The sequence below is a fragment of the Nerophis ophidion genome, linkage group LG16 (assembly GCF_033978795.1).
Source record: "Nerophis ophidion isolate RoL-2023_Sa linkage group LG16, RoL_Noph_v1.0, whole genome shotgun sequence".
In the NCBI taxonomy this organism is placed as follows: Eukaryota; Metazoa; Chordata; class Actinopteri; order Syngnathiformes; family Syngnathidae; genus Nerophis; species Nerophis ophidion.
In genome coordinates, this window is record NC_084626.1 from 40287397 (window position 1) to 40293611 (window position 6215).

Genomic DNA, 6215 nt, shown 5'->3' on the forward strand with positions numbered 1-6215 from the left:
ACATTTTTTGCGTTGAAATCAGCAGAAATCATTAAAAACGAAATTCAGTTGACAGTAAAAAGTTGTTGTCGCAATGGTTGGATATGACTTCAAACCAGGGGTGTCAAACTCATTTAATCCCAGAGGGCCATAAAGAGGAAAATATACTCCCAAGTGGGCCGGACTGGTAAAATCACGGCATGATAACTTAAAAATAAAGACAACTTCAGATTGTTTTCTTTGTTTAAGAAAAATACAACAAACACAATCTGAAAACATACAAATCATAATGTGTTTTTTTTTTTTACACTTACATGTTGCTGTTCATAGAAGTCTATCTTCATTTGTCGTGATTTATCATTTCTGAAAAAATGATGTGATAATGTTCATCGGTCAAATAGGTGTGAGTCTGGAAAGAGTTTTAAAATGCTCTTATTGGTGTAAAATTTCAATCTATCAGAAGATGCAAAAAATAGTCATATCAAAATCCAATTACAGGATGTTGTTAGTGTAATTTCCTCCTTTTTCTTAACTGGTGTAGTAGCGTCATGTGGTTTATTTCTGTACACATGTAGCATCATTTACAACAAAACTTGTGAATTTGGACTCATTTCATTGATCACACATGAGGTTTGAAGGGGATACATGTAATTTCAGCATGTTTATGTGCCCCCAGGTAATGTGTCCCCAGTCCTCTGTCTTAACCGGACGCATAGCTCCGCCCCCTCTGAAGTCATGCGCACTCCTGCGGCAGGGAACACGAAGAATTGCTATTGCGACATTCAGTGGACATATTTAAAAGAGTGGTTTCTTTCAATCAAAAATTTTAGTTAGTTTTAATACTTGGCAAAATCATCTCGCGGGCCGGATAAAACCGGTTTGCGGGCCTGATCTGGCCCACGGGCCGTATGTTTGACACCCCTGCTTTAAGCCATAACCAATCATGGATCAATATAGCTCTTGTCTCAAAGTAGGTGTACCGTCACGACCTGTCACATCACGTCGTGACTTATTTGGAGTTTTTTGCTGTTTTTCTGTGTGTAGTGTTTTAGTTCTTGTCTTGCGCTCTTATTTTGGTGACTTTTTCTCTTTTTTTTTTTTTTTTCCTGAAGCAGTTTCGTGTCTTCCTTTGAGCAATTTTTCCCGCATCTACTTTTTAAGCAATCAAAGATATTTCAGTTGTATTCATCCTTCTTTATGGGGACATTGTTGATTGTCATGTCATGTACGGATATACTTTATGCCGTCTTTGCTCCACAGTAAGTCTTTGCTGTCGTCCAGCATTTTGTTTTTGTTTACTTTAAGTTTTAGTTTCGTTCTGCATAGCCTTCCCTAAGCTTTAATCCCTTTTCGTAGGGGCACTCACCTTTTGATTATTTTTGGTTTAAGGATTAAATACCTTTTTACCTGCACACTGCTTCATGCAGTTTCTGACAAATCAATTAGCCGCCGGCTGCCACCTACTGATATGGAAGAGTATTACAGGGTTACTCTGTCGAGTGCAGGACAGCACTGACACTCAACAACAACACATAATTTGCACATTATAATTACTGGTTTGCAAAAAAATATATTTTTACCCCAAGTAGGTAAAACTACATAATCTCCCTCAGCACACCAGACTGTATCTCACGACACACTAGTGCGCTGCGGCACAGTGGTTGAAAAACACTTTGCTGTCTGACAAGAGTGTGTTGCTGTTTTTTAGGACTTCTTGCAAAAACGCCAATCATTCATATATCCATTTCCCACTGCTTGTCCCTCTCGGGTTCAGAGGACTGGGGTGTTGGAACCCATTCAAGCCCTGGACAAGTCGCCACCTGATGAAGCAGAAAGATTTCATACTAACTGAGAAGTTTACATACAGTAACAAGGAAAACACGCCTGGAGTTATAATTGGCTCAATCAATCAATCAATCAATCAATCAATCAATCAATCAATCAATCAATCAGTCAATCCAAAATAAATTTACATAGCACTTAATCACAAATGTCTCAAAGGGCTGCACAAGCCACAACGACATCCGCGGCTCAGATCCCACATCAGGGCAAGAAAAACTCAACCCAATGGGATACAATGAGAAACTTTGGAGGGGACCCCAGTAGCGCAGAGATGTCCCCATCCGTCGCCTCATCCGTGGTCACATGATAACTTCTCCACGCAGGAGAGAGTTGCAGAGCAGAAAAGAGACGGCAGATCAACTGGTCTAAAAGGGGGGTCTATTTAAAGGTTAGTGTATACAAATGAGTTTTAAGATGGGACTTAAATGCTTCTACTGAGGTAGCATCTCTAACTGTTACCGGGAGGGCATTCCAGAGTACTCTATAGCCCGCAGACTTTTTTTGGGCTCTGGGAATCACTAATAAGCCGAAGTTCTGAGAACGCAGATTTCTTGCCAGGACTATTGGTACAATACCATCAGCAAGATAGGATGGAGCTTGACCGTTTAGTATTTTATACGTAAGTAGTAAAACCTTAAAGTCGCATCTTAAGTGCAAACTATAATTCTCTCTCTCTCTCTCTCTCTCTCTTTTTACAAATATTGCTTTAAAAATTGCCGTTTTTCTTCCAAACAATCACACATCACACATGACCTGTGATTCATGAAAACACATGAAACTATTTAACAGATGTAGTAGAATGATGTTTCCAATAACTTGTTTTCGTTGCTCGTCAGAAGCAAACCACAGCAATAAACGGTAAATGAGAACTCATTTTTGTGATGGCCACAGTTTGACCTTGGAACATATTCTTTTCATGTCCTATGGCAGGGGTCAAATCACAGTTATGGCTGCCCTCAGAGGGCCACTTGCAACACTGAGTATTAATGAACATAAATGTACAGGATTCACTTCATTCAGTTAGAAAAAAAAATTGCATTTGATCAGTAAATATATTTTTACAGACTTTGTATAAAAATGTATAGACCCACAGCTCAGTTGCTGGAATTTTATTGTAAAAGTTGTTGTGTTTTTTTCTTTTACAGCACATTACTGTAAATGGAAAAATGGTACCGTTGTTTTTTTTCACGGTAAAATTAAAAGAGCCGACAATTTTTCATCATAAAATCAATGTTTATTGTTTTTGCAAATTCCATCCATCCATCCATCCATTTCCTACCGCTTGTCCCTTTTTGTGGTCACGGGGATCGCTGGCGCTTGTCTTGGCTGCATTCGGGTGGTAGGCGGGGAGAACATGCAAACTCTACACAGAAAGATCCCGAGCCCGGGATTGAACCCAGGACTGCTCAAGACTTTCGTATTGTGAGGCAGAAGCACTAACACCTCTCACACCGTGCTGCCCGTTTTCGCAAAGTATTATTGTAAATAGAAAAACGGTACAACTGTGTTTTTAAAAGTAAAATTAAGGCAACTGAAGCCATTTTTTTTTTTTTTTTTTTACACTAAAATCTATTGTAATTTTTACAATGTACAATTTAACATTTGCTTTGAAATTATACTGTATGTCAATCAGATGTTTATTTTTATGTTAAAAAAAGGTTCCAATGTATAATAATCTAATATTTATTACACTATTAGGAAGCACAACACTAATAGTTCATTATTATCACAGATTATAATACGTTCCAACCTAAATGTATAAAAATGTAACTAACTTTGTTATTACAGATTTAAGTCAAGATTATATTTGAGGATTTATTTTAATTTCAAGAACAAATATTTGTAATGTCTCATAATATGATATTTGTTACATTATTGGATAATATGGAATAAAATTATATTGTAGGAAGGGGATTCATATGTCCTCATTTGTGACATTTTACCTGACACATGAATCGTGACGAATTGTGGGGGTGCACCATCCACTTTAGCTGCCAGACAGCACTCCAGTGTTGAATTATTTTAATATGTGTTTTGTGGCAATTCTAACTTTGACGACACCTGCCCTCAGTCCCGCACCTGTTTCTCATCATCATAGTCACTATTTAAATCATTTGTTTTCTGTTCATCGGCCTGGGAACTTTGTTATTGCTGGTGCTTATGCTATTGCATTTGCTTGCATTCTATTGCCTGCTTATGCTGTACTGCTTGCTACATGCTGCTCCTATACCTTCATGCCATGCTATTCGGTTTTGTCCCCGCCAAGTAAGTTTTTGTTAGTTAAGACATTGGGCTAGTTTTGTTTATAGTTCATTATTCATGCCATCGAGCAAGTGTTTTTGTTTCATGTTTGTATTTTTTGGTCTAGTATTAGTACCTCCTTGTGAGCGCCCTTTGTTTGCTTATTTTTGTATTTAGTGTATTAATAAATTCACCATGTAACTGATTCACGCCTGGCTCGTCCCATATTCCCTCCGCGTCGAAGAAGCAAAATTAATCCAAGTCATAGTCCTGACAGGGATTTGCAAATCATTGTATACTGTTTTTTATTCACAATGTTGCTATTCGGTTTTGTCCACGCCAAGTAAGTTTTTGTTATTTAAGCCATTGTGCTTGTTTTGTTTATAGTTCATTATTCATGCCATCGAGCAAGTGTTTTTGTTTCATGTTTGTATTCTGTAGTCTAGTATTAGTACCTTTTTGTGAGCGCCCTATGTTTGCTTATTTTTGTACTTAGTGTATTAATAAATTCATCATGTACTTGAATTCACGCCTGGCTCGTCCCATATTTCCCCTGCGTTGAAGAAGCAAAAATAATCCAAGTCATAGTCCTGACAGGGATTTGCAAATCATTGTATACTGTTTTTATTCACGATGTAGCTATTCGGTTTTGTCCACGCCAAGTAAGTTTTTGTTATTTAAGCCATTGTGCTAGTTTTGTTTATACTTCATTATACATGCCATCGAGCAAGTGTTTTTGTTTCATGTTTGTTGTAGTCTAGTATTAGTACCTCCTTGTGAGCGCCCTTTGTTTGCTTATTTTTGTATTCAGTGTATTAATAAATTCATCATGCACTTGAATTCACGCCTGGCTCGTCCCATATTCCCTCTGCGTCGAAGAAGCAAAATTAATCCAAGTCATAGTCCTGACAGGGATTTGCAAATCATTGTATACTGTTTTTTATTCACGATGTAGCTATTCGGTTTTGTCCACGCCAAGTAAGTTTTTGTTATTTAAGCCATTGTGCTAATTTTGTTTATAGTTCATTATTCATGCCATCGGGCAAGTGTTTTTGTTTCATGTTTGTAATTTGTAGTCTAGTATTGGTACCTTTTTGTGAGCGCCCTTTGTTTGCTTATTTTTGTATTCAGTGTATTAATAAATTCATCATGTACTTGAATTCACGCCTGGCTCGTCCCATATTCCCTCTGCGTCAAAGAAGCAAAATTAATCCAAGTCATAGTCCTGACAGGGATTTGCTAATCATTGTATACTGTTTTTATTCATGATGTAGCTATTCGGTTTTGTCCCGCCAAGTAAGTTTTTATTCATGCCATTGTGCTAGTTTTGTATATAGTTCAATATTCATGCCATCGAGCAAGTGTTTTTGTTTCATGTTTGTAATTTGTAGTCTAATATTGGTACCTCCTTGTGAGCACCCTTGGTTTGCTTATTTTTGTATTTAGTGTATTAATAAATTCACCATGTACCTGCATTCACGCCTGGCTCGTCCCATATTACCTCTGCGTCGAAGAAGCAAAATTAATCCAAGTCATAGTCCTGACAGGGATTTGCAAACTATTGTATACTGTTTTTATTCACGATGTAGCTATTTGGTTTTGTCCACGCCAAGTAATTTTTTGTTATTTAAGCCATTGTGCTAGTTTTGTTTATAGTTAATTATTCATGCCATCGAGCAAGTGTTTTTGTTTCATGTTTGTAATTTGTAGTCTAGTATTAGTACCTCCTTGTGAGCGCCCTTTGTTTGCTTATTTTTGTATTTAGTGTATTAATAAATTCACCATGTACTTGAATTCACGCCTGGCTCGTCCCATATTCCCTCCGCGTCGAAGAAGCAAAATTAATCCAAGTCATAGTCCTGACAGGGATTTGCAAATCATTGTATACTGTTTTTTATTCACGATGTAGCTATTCGGTTTTGTCCACGCCAAGTAAGTTTTTGTTATTTAAGCCATTGTGCTAATTTTGTCTATAGTTCATTATTCATGCCATTGAGCAAGTGTTTTTGTTTCATGTTTGTTATTTGTAGTCTAGTATTGGTACCTTTTTGTGAGCGCCCTTTGTTTGCTTATTTTTGTATTCAGTGTATTAATAAATTCATCATGTACCTGCATTCACGCCTGGCTCGTCCCATATTCCCTCTGCGTCGAAG